This window comes from Patiria miniata, unplaced genomic scaffold (genome assembly GCF_015706575.1).
Source record: "Patiria miniata isolate m_02_andy unplaced genomic scaffold, ASM1570657v1 HiC_scaffold_6, whole genome shotgun sequence".
In the NCBI taxonomy this organism is placed as follows: domain Eukaryota; kingdom Metazoa; phylum Echinodermata; class Asteroidea; order Valvatida; family Asterinidae; genus Patiria; species Patiria miniata.
The window spans coordinates 23,510,914-23,527,439 of NW_024037073.1; the positions used below are offsets into that span (position 1 = coordinate 23,510,914).

The 16,526-nt window shown below is 39.4% G+C and overlaps 1 long non-coding RNA gene across 1 annotated transcript; it reads left to right on the forward strand.

Moving 5' to 3' along the window:
- Positions 1–929: 929 nt before the first annotated feature.
- LOC119743486 lies at positions 930–12,253 on the forward strand. The gene is made up of 3 exons (XR_005273036.1): positions 930–988; positions 9,230–9,406; positions 11,579–12,253. It is a non-coding gene; the product is annotated as an uncharacterized LOC119743486 (long non-coding RNA).
- Positions 12,254–16,526: the final 4,273 nt, after the last annotated feature.

Below are 16,526 nucleotides of genomic sequence, written 5' to 3' on the forward strand. Positions count from 1 at the left end.
ACAGACTCCCGTCTTTGAATTCACCCAATGAACGGAAGTGGAGGTCCACATTTTTTCAATTTACTATAGTAATCAACTTGCAATATTTTTTGAATGTGTTGTAAATTGGAATGATTTGTTCTTGTTCAGAACCCATTCTTTACCCTTGACTGGATAAACCTAGTAAAATCACCTAGGTTTTTGAGGTCAACTTGCACGCTCTATTGACAGAAGTGGATTACAAATTGCTGACTTTAGCCCGGTTCAAACTTCACACAAAAGCATGTGCCAAGCAAAATTCATGTCGTCAACAATGGTGGACGCCCTTCGAATGTATTGTTGACGTCAGGAATTTCGCTTCGCTTTCGCCTTCGTGTGAAGTATGGACCGGGCTTTTAACTATCAACTACATTTTTTTCCAGCTAGTAGCTGTGATTACAACTTTAATACACCAGACTTTAAATCCCATACTGTACATCTAAAGCCTACAATGGTCTCATATTATATATCTGTGCTCTGCAGAAAAAAAGTCTATACCCTTGATTTCTCCTTGCTAAAGGATTTTTCAAGAAACTTCGAACAAAAAACAGCACTTTATTTGGTCTTCAAAAAAAGTTATTCACATTGTGCAACATGTATGCACAAAGATTGGTATACATTTGGAATCAGATGCTCCTAATGCATAACTTGCAACTTTGTTGATCTGTTACTTAGGCTGTGTCTGAAACGGGCTTCTAGAGCTATGGCTACGGCTATTGTCAGATTGTTCCCATGTAATTGTTTTGGGTGAAGACCTAGACAATATAGCTCTAGCCATATCAAGTTTTTTAATCTGTTCATTTGTGCATCAGGTCTTGACCTACAAGATAACCATTCCACCAGCACCTCTGACGTACCGGTGACTGGCGCTGCCATAACGGATCCTTATCACTATCTGACGCAACAGCACTTCACCTCAGAGATCTTCAAGATTGAGATCCAAAACCTCCCAAGACATTTTGGATTTGCGGTGAGTTTGCTCCCTTAACATTCAACCCTCCATAATGATAATCAGGCGGGGTCCAGGATTATTTTAGACAGGGGGCACATCGTTGGAACATGTTCTCCGAGAACTATGCGAGCGCGGGAAATTGTGGATTATAGATGATCTGTATTGCAATCTGAGGCGATTCCTAGCCCCTCTTACCCCGACTTATTTGAGCAAAACGTTTTAAGATCATATGGATTTTTCATTGGTTTAAAATAAACTCTTACTATTACAAACCTTTTTAGTTTCTTCTGTTCTTCACTTGATAACCATGTATTTTCGTCTGCATATTTTTGTGCATTAAAAAGGAATTTTATAGACTTCGTTTGTGAAACTGTTACAAGGATGCTTTCTAACGTTTTGTTTCAAGTTGAAATGTTCAGTTTATCAATAAGAACAAACCGCTTGAACATGTACATTGAATTCAAGTTTAAAATTAGTGTAATTTAATCCAATTAAAACAGAGGAGCAATTAGGCCTCCATGCACATTGTAAATTCACAGCTCAGATTTATCTCGTGACTAATCTCATGCATGCGTAATGTAATTGCCCAAACATTTTACAGCAATGTTCTTGGTTTTAATTCAGTCCAGTTTCAATTTCAAGAATAGGGCCTAGTTAATACATGTACAGGTACATGTATTTGTAAATAAACCATCGGCAGATCGGCGGCACAGCAAGACAATTGTATAAAACACTCATCATAGTTTGTACACATGTGACTGGTCTCTTATAGAACAGATAATAGTCATTGGGCCTTTGGCCCCATGATTGCAATTCCCATTTAGTACGATACATTGTGAAGGTGTTTTCGTCATTTTGTTATGTAAAAAAATACAGTAAATAATTGTATATTGATGACGTTGAGAAATAGACATCAGGAATTGGTGTATTCCTATCCCAACCCGGCACAGACAGGCGCCGGTCTGCGGCCGCCACAGGCAAACTCCAATAAAAAAATTCCTCGCTTGCACTTGAGAAAGCAACTCACAGCGTGTTCTGTCTAACTTGCCAGAGCATGTCTAGAGTGTTAAACTTTGCCTTTACGCTATAACTGCTGATTTTTGTCCAAAGAACAAACAGATCCCTTTTAAGTACCAAACTTATCAGGTTGGTATTTTCAGCGATGTGTAGTAATGTCAAAAACCTTTTTCGTGAAAGAAAAATGTTTTATGGACGGATCCATGTATGCCTTCAGGGGTGTTTAATTTTTGGGGGGGTTTTACATTGTTTCTCGAATAAAGTCTTTATGAAAATTATATGATGACGTTGAAGAACTCATTTTAAAACAAGGAAATGTTTTGGACTCCGTGAAAGTGTAATTTGTACTATTTGTAAGGAGGTTGCTCTCCTCCTTCCCTTCTTCTCGCTCTTCTCCCCCTCTTTTTGTCCTTTTTTTCTTCTTTTTTTGTGGACCCTCGGACCACCCCTGGATCCGCGCCTAAATTAACATACAGTTTGCACTTCTTCTTTTTTATAGCATAAAGAAATTAAAGGGCCGCGAAATGAATTTCACTAAAATATTACCATATACAATGTATAAGCCTCCTGTATTTATCAAAGTAACAACTACATGTACTTATTTATTTCCTTTTTTTCAAGTGCTCTTTTTACAATGTCCTAACACTTTCAATTTACAGCTTTGGGATTTTCTGTGTAATTTATGAACCTAAATTTCTCTGCATTGTACATGTACACATAGCAGTTTGCACATTGAAGTACCCCATTGACTGCCTGCCATGTGCTAAATGAAGAAAACAGTCACATCAACCTCGGCCAAAACCATTTTGTAATTTTTTTGTCCTCAAACATCAGTGAAACTGAAGTTGCAGCACATGACGTCACTGTAATTCTCATGAATATGCACCTTGGCACCATCCTAAAAATATGAAAAAGCCTGAAACATCCAAAGACTTGGAATACAGAGGTGCATTTCCTAAAATTAAACCTCCGAATCTGTTTCCAAGGCACTTGAACAAGTACTTAAGGTGGGACAAATGTCAGGGTTATCCATATGTTAGTGCCAATAGATGTGCATTTTCACAAATAAAGAGTAGCAAACTTGTTCATTTACAAAAATGTCATCAAGTAACAAGGAACAGATATGGAAAGTGTAATTCATTTGCCAAGAAGATCATTTGTAAGTACATGTAGTTCAACACCACTTGAATACATACATTGAATGAGTTCCAGCTGTTCCCTGACAGCAATGTGCTCTGGTCCTGCACATTACTGATGTCATTGTTGCATACGTGTATTGGCAATCTGCTAAATTAAAACTCATTTCAACTCTAGCATATTATTTGCTGTTAATATTTCTCAATTTCAAATCTACTTGGAATTCCAATGAAGAAGATGTATGAAACGGCCTTAAATCTGCTCCACACTTTGAACACAGCAAGTTCAAAAGCAGCACTGACTCTACACACTGCTGCCCTTATAGATGGCTTGTACTCATCAGTTACCAGAGAACATTGCTCTTGACAAATTTCCAAGAGTGTCTCCCTTCTGGTTCTGGATGTGCATACTACTGCCCTTGTGCTGATGGCTCAGTGCCAGTCAGCCCAGGACATTGTTCCTGAGTACTTGCAAGTGACTGCTGGCTCTCTGCTGGTTCTGGATGTACACACTGTTCCCCTTGCATGGATGGCTTGCAGTCATTGTTCCTCATGAGAAATTGCAAGCGCTGGTTGCTGGTTCTGCATGTACTTCAACATGCACTTGAACATGCTGCAGACTGTGCATGGATGCCTTGCTGCTGCTTGGCCTGGAACATTGTTCTTGACAGCTGTCCAGTGACTGCTGACTCGCTGTGTGTTGTGCATGCCCTTGGCTTGGTGGCTTGCTGCTTCTTGGCCTGGCAGCACGGTGCTCTTGGTCATTTTCTGGCTGTGGAATCACATGAAGCTCGATCTGCTTCCCTGGCTGCGATGGTCGGCTGGGATTCCGTCTTGGGCAGCAATGACAGCACAGTTTCAGGAATAAGAAAGCCTCGACTACAGCTTCACGAAAGTCAGCGTTTGTGGCACTGTAGACCAGGGAATTGATTGAGCTATTGGTCAGTTGCAAAATTTCAATGCATAAATTCAGAAAATATATTGTCGCTCCAAGTTCCAGATTGGCAACAATCTGAGCACTTGAAGTATACTTTGATGCCACTACAAGTACATGAATTGTCATAATTGCAACTGAAGTGTACAGTGAGTTCAGAATGAAGAAAACAGCAGTGTTGATGATAACCATGCAGAGGACCTTGCCTGCTTGCTTGGGACGGTTCGGCAACAGGGCAGATTGCTTGCGTACTTTCAATACTACATAGATGTACAAAGCAAGAGTTGCTATCAAAGAGACAATGTTGATAATGGAAAGAATCCCAAAGTAGACTTTATTGGAGACAGCGTCTGTTAATGGTACGAAAATCAGAATCACACCAACAATAATTGTTGGCACCCAGAGTCCTGCTGATATCTTTGCTGCTCGAGATTTAGAGGCTTTTTCTTTGAACGTTATAGGATTGCGCACTGCAGAGAATCTCTCAGCTGCTATGGTAACCACAAAGAAATTAGAGGTAGTGACGAACATGTATCTGACACTGAATGTTGCCTGTTTGACCAATAAGTTGGACTCTATAGGTGAAAACAATGCAAATATGAAGTGAGTCATAAGGTAGAGGGAGTCAGCCACAGCCAGATTGGATAAGTAGATGTTGATGATTGTACGCATGGACTTCACTCGAATGACTGTGAAGAAAAAGACAAAGTTTAAGCAGAGGCCGATTGGTGCAATGATTTCAGTACTTAACAATGTTATTTGAGAAGTTCTTTCTTCACTCATGTAAAAGTTCTCAAGATGCTTTTCAACGTCAGTATTCCACCCAGTTGATAGAGTGGAGCTGTTTTGGCAGCCATCACCCATAGTTCCTGCACAATGTAGTATTGAGCTCCGTGAGCTACATTTTTATTCAGATGCAGCAAAGAATGTTCTTCTCTATTTCAAGATCACTCCAGATTTATACTTACAGGGATTGTAAGACCTTGAGCAAAGTGGAATTGCAACAGAAAGTTTCTTGTTCTTTTCCTTCTTTTATGTGCCACCAGGAGGTGCCCTTTTGGATGATGATGTCATCACACTGTTTTTGTGTCTAGCATTTCTCACTAAACACTTGCAAAATATATTTGTCTGTAGTAAAATGCTTCCACATTTGAGTTATGTTCGGTTTTTATTGCACTTCCGGTTACACCGGAAGTAAAGGTCAAGCGGGTTTGTGTCTGGGACAAGAACTGTTTGTCACGGCAAAGTCTACAACTTCACGAAAAAAACGAACACGACACTCTATTTAAGATATAACGCAAACTATTTTGTCCAAATTTACCTTAAATCGCTTGTAATTTTACATCTGATGACGTCATGATGAAATACCAAAATTTACAACATCTTTGAAACATGGTACAAGTTCACACAAGGTTTTGTGATCGTACTGTCAACCGTTTGGAAGAAATTGTGCTTTGTTTTGATTTCAGGCTAACATCTTCATTTTGAATTCACCTAACTTTGACCTTCTTGTAGACCCGGAAGTAAAGGTCAACCAAGTTTACGTACATGACAAAAATGTTAAGCAGTTAATGGTCTATCTGATTACAGAATACCACCATCATTGATTATTGAGTTCAAGAGTTATAGGTGAAAGTAATTGGTCACTTTTTCAGATAAAATCACTTGTAATTTGACACCTGATGACGTAATCATGACGTCAGAGTAATATGCACCACTTCGGATGAGGGTCGATATGTATTAAAAGTTACAAGTTCATACCATATACCGTTTAGGAGAAAATCCGCGGAGAAGTATTGTCCGGAAAAAAAGGAGAGAAAGAAGATTTCTGAGAACAAATCCAGACAGTGGTCGGGTTGTGCCTGACCACTCAATAATTTGCTCCAGATTAAACATGCATATGTATGTAATTGTTTTTTCATGCAAGTCGGCCCTTCACAAGGCATCAATGCCACTCAATGTGAGGGCTACCGCACAAGAAGAAAAGACAGAAAAAAAAGAGGATGATTGAAAATGAAGACAATTAAGTTTAGTGTGTATGAGAGATGCATGTTCACATTGTGTTTATACAGGGTGAGTTAAGAAAGTGACCAGCACTCAAGATTTTTTTTTTATTTTTAAGCAATCAAATTAGATGCACCGAAGAATTATGTCTTAAAAGAGCCTGTTTTTCCAGACATCTGAAAAAACACAATTACTAACATTGATCCATGCCATCTGAAGTTATGCATGTTTTACTAAAATGAAACCATTTGTGAAGCTGTGCAAGGAATGCGATAATATTGAAAGCTAAATGAGCTAAGTGAGAATTACAGATTACACACAAGCATTCAAATACAAGTGAGAGTTTAATGATTGAAATCAAGACAATTTTCACTATCAGATTGTGTGTTTTGAATATGCGAGACAAGTCCACTCTGTTTTTTTTTCTTCGAAATATCGAAGGTGATTTTTGTATCTTTTCCTTTGCAAGTTCTTTTTCATTCATGGAAGTGGGAAAACGATGGATTTTTCATTGTCCTCAATGGGTACATGTATTATTAGTTCGCAATATGGTAATTGATAAGTGGTGGACAGCTAAGTTTTGTGATCATTTTATAGAAATAGACATGAATTGGAAATAGAGTATGCAATTTAAGTGAAATTTTCACAGTTAAAAGTCAATAAGATACACATGTACTTTACCAGTATTTTATTGAAATGGAACAAGCTAAATATTTCCAACATTTTTTTCAAATTCTGTCACTTTCTTTTTGACTCATCCTGTAGTTGGTTCAACCGGTCACGTGGGAATAAACTTGATGAATACATCCTGAAAATGGCTTTGGGGATAATGACAGTATATGGATGTGATTGGACGGAGGAGCAGGTAGTTGGTAGTTGGTTTCAATTTGGTCATGTTACTGACGACGGAAAGTAACATTCACTCAAAACATCTTTAAGTACAAATTTGACTTTGTTCAAAGGTACATACCGGTAGATGTAGACAACAGCGAAAAAGAGGAAATTTTGTTTTATAAGATGGAATTTTTGCGCCGAGGTGATGTAAGTCAAATTAGGTTTTGCCCTTCACCAACGTATGTACTCAGTGTTACCTTCCGAGTGAAAGTTGGAAAAAATCACTCGGGTGGGACTCGAACCCACGACCTCCTGCTCTCTAGTGCAGATGTCTTACCACTCGACCATGGAGCTAACGGGATCGGTTGGCTGGTTCGAATCTGATGTACATAGCAGAGGTTACTGCATGATCTCCATTCCAAACACCGGCACTGCAACTCTCCACTTGTTACTTGTTAGGGTCTCCCCATATGAGGTCTTTAAATACATGAGTGCCTCTTCAGCAGTCTTACCAGAGGACAGTAAAGAGCGGACTGTCCACTACCTTCTGACTTCGGCGGAGTGAGTCCAGCAAAACCTGGCCACGCTGGTCCTCCGGATTGTGATAACCGTCATACGCATGATTCAAAGCTGTTACAAAGTCATCTACCGGTACGGACTTTGCATCGTCCCATCCCTCGAATGTGGGGAGTTTGCGTTATTGTGCCATCACATCTTGAGGTGGCAGGCCACAAACGCCCGCAGGAGCTCCTCTGAGGGGAACCCGGTATTGGTCGGTTCTGTCTTGATCTGGACTCTGGTAAGCGGTGTGTACTCTCCTCCCACTTCCCATCCTCCTTCTGGAGGGAGAATGGCTCAATTCAGAATCGGCAGAAGTAGTTCATTGTCCTGGTCAGTTCTGTGAATCAGCCCGGTGGCATTCACGTAGCACCCCTTCAGGCTTTGAAGGGGCAAACGCCCATCAACCAAGGAACACTTCCTGGTTTTCTCCTCTGCTGGAGACTGTACTTTGACGTAGGTTGTCATCTTGATGACTATGATGTGACAGACGGATCCTCAAGCCCTCGCTACTGGTTGGTTGGCTGAAAGTACATATCCCACTTGTGGGGGGGGGGGGAGGGGGAGGGGTGTCAAGGGTGTTCAACAAGAATGCACATCGGACACCCAAGGTTCGGATCTCTGAAGTTTGTGCGAAGCACACAGGCCAACAGTGGAGGCGATGGCAACATGAGGAATCAAGATAGAGAGAAAGAGAATGCAAAATAATCAATTGTTCCCTAAAGTTTAACTGAGACCAAAAAAACAATAAGAATAAAAAATACTGAGAATAAAAATCACATAGGAATGTGTGTGAATTGTTTTCGTTTTGCTGAAAGAACGCAAGTCAGCAATTTTATATTAAATACTTGTAGATCTGAACCAAATTGTTTGTTTCAGTCAAATTCATCTGGCTTATTTCATTGTGTCACGCTTAATTCTTGGTTACATAATCCCAGTGTTTCCAAGTAAATGTCATGGCCAATGACAGCACTCAAGGAACTAAGCATCTTCCCTTTGCTTGTACATGTTGTCAGTTATGAGCGTCAATAAAATCCTACAATCGTGCACACTAATGTAAAGTGACAAAATAACATCGCTGGAAGTGAAAGCTATATCTTTCAAACAAAACCCATGTTTACTAAAATTCCCAACGTATGACGTATTGCCCACGTGAGGGCGCATACAGGTGGTGTTTTGTGGCACTGACAGGTGCAAAATGAATGTTTCTTCTTCTTCTTTTTTAAATAATCCAGTCAGGTAAGACAAACATCTGTGAAGACTCATTTGCATTGGTCGGCATCTCAATTCTATTTGGATGATTGTGAAATTTGAAATTGTGAATCAGAAAGTACATGTAGGAATCAACTTTAGTACAATTGATTTTCAATTTCATCCATATAATTATTGATCTTCTTTTTTATATGTGTAATTTTTATGTTGCCCTTCGCTGAAGTATTTTACAAACACTGTACACTCGAGTGTTGTCTGAGGGCTTGCTAGAAAAAAAACACAAGCTTTCTTCGGGTTGGACACGAATCCCCAACCTTCTGCTTCCTAGTGCAGACACATTAACCACTCGACCACTGAGCTTGCTGTGGCCAGCTGGCCGTTTGGAGTCTGATGTAGCAGTGCTTAACCCAACTTTGTGTAGGAGGTCATTAGTTTGAGTCCCACCTAAGCCTTCTGGACAACACTAACTGTACAGTGTTTGCTAAATATATCGGCCAAAGGCAAACAAAAATCCAATATAAAAAAGGATAATTTCCATCTCGTAATTTTTTTTTCCCCGCCCAGGTTCCCTGAAGTCCATCCAGATGATCCCTAATAAGACAGCAGACGGTACAGGCATCAACTCCGACACCCTGGCCTTACAGGTGAAGACCCATCCTGAGCTGAGGGACTAGCTTCATGTCGTCACCTCTTGGGGGCCTTTGCCTGTCTACCCTGGGGTGGTCAACTCCGAATTACCTGGTAGGTACAGTGGACTCTGTGACCAAGTACCAGTGTTGTAGTCAAGTCACCGTCCAACGTCGAGTCCAAGTCCCGAGTCCAAGTCCAAGTCTCGAGTTACAAGCCTTGAGTCCGAGTCACGAGTCACTTGTTCTTAGTTGTTCACCAAACCAATCATATTTTTTTTACATTATTTTTAATCAGCCATTCTGTCTTTTCAGTAAATCCCAGTGTATAATGTTGTGTGTACATGTTGTTTAGACCCAAAATGTGTTTTCCTTTTAACTCCCATCCCTACAAAAATCCTCCTCCATCCCTTCCCTCCATGTTTTATCATCCAAACATTATTCCTCAATGATCCTTTCCCATCCCTGCGTTAGGTTTTTTCTTTTGATGAAATTACGTGACTCGAGTCATAAGTCACCAAGCTCGAGTTCGAGGAGTCATGGTCGAGTCCGAGTCTGAGTCATTTTCCAATGTGACTAAATTGAGATGCGCTTGCAGATCTCGGCAACTTTAGTGGTAAAAGGAGTGTTGAGTGAACTAGGGGCAAGTTGGATCTAGGACCAATGGTTGAATAGTGGTTGGTTGGTGACGTACATAGCACATGCGCACTGAAATTAAAGTGGGTACAACTCTAGTCAAACTATTGACATGTCAACAGCCGTGAGAAGATGGTGCTCGCACATTCGCTGAAGATTTGTTCAACACTTGATGTTTCTGTTTTATTTACACAAATAATAGCTTTTAACTCTTTCGCTACGGATTTTAATTTACCTTTTTTGTCCCAACTGGACGTAATTAAAAGCTGAAAATTCCGAGGAGCGTCGATGTGGGCGCCGCCATCTTTAAATGTATCTCCGTAAACAAACTGCTCACAATAACCTGCAGCGCACCCCAGCCAGACGGAGAGCCGCTGGCAGCGGCTCAAACTAGGGTCAGAGGTTATACGATATAAATTATGTAGATATGGCCCACGTCATGGGGACACCCTGTTTATTCATAGTGACGCAACCGAACCGCTGCGACCTGTACAATTTGTATGTGCCGCTGTCAGCGGCTCGCCGTAGCGAAAGAGTTAAGCTCGGTGGTTGAATGGTAAGACATCTGCACGAGAAAGCAGGAGGTCATGGGTTCGAGTCCCACCCGAATGATTTTTTCACTTTCGCTGGGGGGGGGGGGGGGAGGGGGACGGGACCCACTGAGTAAACAGTGTTTATACATCGGTGAAGGGCAGAGCCTAATATTGAAATAGTGATTGCGTAGTTTATTATTTTATTGTACAATGGTGACAGTAGTGATAGAATCCTAAACTAACAAAGAAAAACTATGCCATGAAAGTGGAATTTAGTACTCACAATTTTTGTTTTTCTGCCGTTTTGTTCGATATCGTAGTTGATCCCCTCTGCCCAATGTTATGACAAATTGCTATTGATAACCAGCTATAAATCGTGGCCCGACCAGCCGCGGTAGGCTGGTCCTGAATAGTCTACTAGACTAGTCCAACCATCTTCGACTAGCGTGCGTTCCATCAGAGTTTGTCAAACTATAATTAATTACAATACCTCACCCAGAGATTCTGTGTCTTGATTGGCCGAGAGCGAGTCACATGGTACTTTCTATTTTTGCTATCTTTCAGAGCACAGCCAAAAGTACTATACCCATAGCAACCAAAGTACTATACCACTAGCAACCAAAGTACTATGCCCATGGTGCGGTTTTTGTGTGCATATGCATGCTGGCGTGCGCGTAGCGCCGTATTGTTTCCAAGAGAGCGCGCCACAGAGTTGGATTCAAGCATTTTGTGAAGGGGTGGTTTGGAAGAGTTCCCACCAATTTTGTATTGAAATAGAAGTTAATTTTAACTGTGTTCAGATTTATGTAATTTAAGGTATTAAAAACCTAGCAGAATCTGTGGGTGAAGTGTTATGAAACAAATATTGAATGCCTTATCTCGTGGTGAAGTAAAACTAGCCTCCGTCGATGATCCACGGAGCATTTAATTTTCCCTTTGCTTCCCCTCAGGGAAATAGATGTCCATTGATAACCTGAGGCGGCTAGGTTTACTACACCACTCCAAGCATTCCATATTTGTATACTATGGTCCTTGATTGAACCTGGTTCCATCTAATGGCCCCCAGTTTAGCCAAATTTGTGCGTACTGAATATTTCTTGTATTTATTCCCTCCACAGAGGAAGTACGTTACCTGTCTTCACGGAGGCTACGGTCTCGGACTGGACGATTCTTGACCTGGATCCTAAACCACATGCATATCAGGGACGTCTGCTTCTACCCACGCTTCATAAAACGATGCATGCCATAGATGCGTCAACATGTTGCCTTCAATTCTTGATTCTAAGCATTGCTTAATATTTAGTGTGGGAAATCAAGATTAATAAGGGGTGGGGCTAGGTTGATCAAGTGGGGGGGGGTGATTGTATGCCCTAAGACCAAATTTTTAGAGATAATTATGCCATTGTATTGTAAGGTATTTCTTCAAGGTGCAGTTTTAAACTTTCTTCACAGTTCGCTCTTTTAGTTTCAAGTAGTTTTGGTTTTTTTTTACCAAAACTCATAACAAATTGCAAGGGTTCAACCTAACATTTCTTATGAAATTTGGCCAAATCAGGACTTGCCTCCAAATGACTCGGAAATTCCCTACGATGTAAGATGAGTTTCAATCAGTGTTCAAAAATCCATTTTTATGAAGATTTGAGCAAAAATTACCGGTTTATTGATTGGAAAGAAGTTATCTTTTGTGACCACAATTTCTCCCACATTTCTGATGTGATTATCTGTTGCATGGAATATCTGACCAGAAATCGTGTTGGAATTGGGCCTCAAGTACTTTAGGCCCCCCCCCCCCAAAAGGCTCCAGTTTCTGGTATGCGCGCGTGTCACTGTAGCCATGCGCGACAGCCAACTTAAAAAGTGTTTTCATTGTAAGATTATGTCTCAAAACCGCCCAACTCACTGGTTTGACTGGAATCCTGCTGCTACACAAGTTTAATGTGTTTTTAGATGGGGTTACTATCGAGCAAAAGCTTTATGTGGCCTCTGCAGGCTCACATATATTTTGCACTAAATTTAGTCGGTCACCATTTGCAGTCATCACCGACATTTGAAGAAAATTTTTTTTTTTTTAAATGCTGCGTCGCTGCACCAATTTTTGGGCAAGCTCCGTACCAGAAACCGAAGACTTATTTTTTTGGCCTCAGACAAGTATCCTGTAAGTTTAAAGCAATTTAAACAATTTTGCCAGAATTAAAATAGAATACATTTTTAATAAAATTTTCCCAAAAGACGATTTCTCTAAAACAAAAGTCCTTTCTTAGAACTTCATCATGTTTTGTTAAGAAATCCTTCTAAAATATCCTCAATAACATGTACTTGTAATCAAGTGCTGAATAGTTACTTTCATTTCTCATTAAGCTGCACTATTTGTCAAATATTATCATATATCACTTCAAGTATCTTTCTTTCCTTTCAACTGGGTATGTAACTGTCTAAAACAAAAACATTCAAATGCAAAACATGTTTTTCTCCTCATAATGAAAAGAAAATTGAAAAATTATGTTCAAATTATCCGTTATTTCCCCACTGATAAAAATCCATGTTCAAAGATTTAGAGACATATTTTTTATTTCAGTACTCAGAATTGACATTGTTGACCTGCTTTTTCAGAAATGTCTACCAGCCTGCGGTTTATTGATGCAACATGTACTCTTAAACTGGACTTGAAAAATACAAGTAGACGAGAAATCTATTGGAACAGACTTGCCATGCGTCCGATTTAGTAACTGCAAAACTTAGACGTTATTGCCCTCTTTAATATCAATAGATCTGCTCAAAGTATGTACAAGTATGTTCAGTCAAAGTTACGAAAGGAAATTTGAACTGCATGTGACAGTATAATTTGTTTTAACATTGTTTCATTTTGTCTAACAAATATTGGTGTCCAAATTCACGCTCTGGTTTTTGGAAATGATTGCATTTTCTCAGTGATTGTTACAAGGTTAACACTGGATTTCTTTGTCTTGTTGTTTTATTTCTTGCTATGATTCAAATGATTTTCTAGTTTAAGGTTTCTGGAATGAATAGATTGAATAAAATTGCAGAGTGCAACTACTAAGCTCTGTGTATAAGGTGTGACATTTGAAATATTTAACTTTTATTATTTTGTTTCTCTCAAATGCGTGGCCAAAAAAAAGAAAGACTTTTCTCCAAACGACTCCGAAACCTCTTTCGATATCAGATGAGTATCTATCAACATTCAAGCACATTATTTTGAAGATTTGGGCAAAAAATCACCGACTAATTGATAAAAAAAATATCATTTTTAGCCAATCTTTCAATAGAGGGCGCGCCACATGCACAGTGGTCGCTACTCGTACCGCGTCAACACAGATGTCCGACTTTTGAGTAAAAAGAAGACATCTATCTCAAATATTGAGTAATGCATTAAATTGAACGGTGGCCAGATGGTTTATCATGAAAAATAGACAAACTAGACAGAAGATTAAAACAAAATATTGTTTTTCTCTCCCTCAACAGTTTCTGGTGTCAACGCAGAGAAAAACTTGGAGATAGGATGCAGTCCCAGTCCAAACACTTTTTTTCTCACTTTTTGCTCGAAAACGATAGTCCTGTTCGACAAACTATCTCAAAAATTGAGTAATGCATTAAATTGAACGGTGGCCAGGTGATTTATCATGAAAAATCGACAAACTAGACAGAAGATTTAGACAAAATATTGTTTTTCTCTCCCTCAACAGTGTCTGGTGTCAACGCAGAGAAAAACTTGGAGATAGGATGCAGTCCCAGTCCAAACATACTATTTTTCTCACTTTTTGCTCGAAAACGATAGTCCTGGTCGACAAACTCTCTCAAAAATTGAGTAATGCATTAAATTGAACGGTGGTCAGGTGATTTATCATGAAAAAAAGACAAACTAGACAGAAGATTTAGACAAAATATTGTTGTTTTCTTCCTCAACAGTGTCTTGTGTCAACGCAGAGAAAAACTTGGCGATAGGATGCAGTCCCAGTCCAAACATACTATTTTCCTCACTTTTAGCTCGAAAACGATAGTCCTTGACGACAAACTCTCTCAAAACTTGAGTAATGCATTGAATTGAACAGTGGCCAGGTGATTTATCATCAAAAATAGACAAACTAGACAGAAGATTTAGACAAAATATTGTTGTTCTCTTCCTCAACAGTGTCTTGTACAACACTGAGAAAAAGTTGGCGATATGATGCAGTCCTAGTCCAAACATACCATTTTCCTCACTTTTTGCTCGAAAACGATAGTCCTTGACGACAAACTATCTCAAAAATTAAGTAACGCATTAAATTGAACGGTGGTCAGGTGATTTATCATGAAAAATAGACAAACTAGACAGAAGATTTAGACAAAATATACTTGTTCTCTTCCTCAACAGTGTCTTGTGTCAACGCAGAGACAAACTTGGCGATAGGATGCAGTCCCAGTCCAAACATACTATTTTCCTCACTTTTAGCTCGAAAACGATAGTCCTTGACGACAAACTATCTCAAAAATTAAGTAATGCATTAAATTAAACGAATGTCAGATGATTTATCATGAAAAATAGACAAACTAGACAGAAGATGTAGACAAAATATTGTTTTTCTCTCCCTCAACAGTGTCTTGTGTCAACGCAGAGAAAAACTTGGCGATAGGATGCAGTCCCAGTCCAATCATACCATTTTTCTCACTTTTTGCTCGAAAACGATAGTCCTTGACGACGAACTATCTCAAAAAGTAAGTAACGCATTAAATTGAACGGTGGCCAGGTGATTTATCATGAAAAATCGACAAACTAGACAGAAGATTTAGACAAAATATTGTTTTTCTCTCCCTCAACAGTTTCTGGTGTCAACGCAGAGAAAAACTTGGAGATAGGATGCAGTCCCAGTCCAAACGTACTATTTTTCTCACTTTTTGCTCGAAAACGATAGTCCTGGTCGACAAACTCTCTCAAAAATTGAGTAATGCATTAAATTGAACAGTGGCCAGGTGATTTATCATGACAAATAGACACACTAGACAGAAGATTTAGACTAAATATTGTTTTTCTCTCCCTCAACAGTTTCTGGTGTCAACGCAGAGAAAAACTTGGAGATAGGATGCAGTCCCAGTCCAAACATACTATTTTCCTCACTTTTAGCTCGAAAACGATAGTCCCTGACGACAAACTATCTCAAAAGTTAAGTAATGCATTAAATTGAACTGTGGCCAGGTGATTTATCCTGAAAAAAAAGACAAACTAGACAGACGATTTAGACAAAATATTGTTATTCTCTTCCTCAACAGTGTCTTGTATCAACACGGAGAAAAACTTGGCGATAGGATGCAGTCTCAGTCCAAACATACTATTTTCCTCACTTTTTGCTCGAAAACGATAGTCCTTGACGACAAACTATCTCAAAAATTAAGTAACGCATTAAATTGAACGGTGGTCAGGTGATTTATCATGAAAAATAGACAAACTAGACAGAAGATTTAGACAAAATATTGTTTTTCTCTCCCTTAACAGTGTCTTGTGTCAACGCAGAGAAAAAACTTGGAGATAGGATGCAGTCCCAGTCCAAACATACTATTTTTCTCACTTTTTGCTCGAAAACGATAGTCCTGGTCGACAAACTCTCTCAAAAATTTAATAATGCATTAAATTGAACGGTGGTCAGGTGATTTATCATCAAAAATAGACAAACTAGACAGAAGATTTAGACAAATATTGTTGTTCTCTTCCTCAACAGTGTCTGGTGTCAACGCAGAGAAAAACTTGGCGATAGGATGCAGTCCCAGTCCAAACATACTATTTTCCTCACTTTTAGCTCGAAAACGATAGTCCTGGTCGACAAACTCTCTCAAAATTTAGTAATGCATTGAATTGAACAGTGGCCAGGTGATTTATCATGACAAATAGACACACTAGACAGAAGATTTAGACAAAATATACTTGTTCTTTTCATCAACAGTGTCTTGTGTCAACGCAGAGAAAAACGTGGCGATAGGATGCAGTCCCAGTCCAAACATACTATTTTCCTCACTTTTTGACCGAAAACGATAGTTCTTGACAACAAACTATCTCAAAAATTGAGTAATGCATTAAAT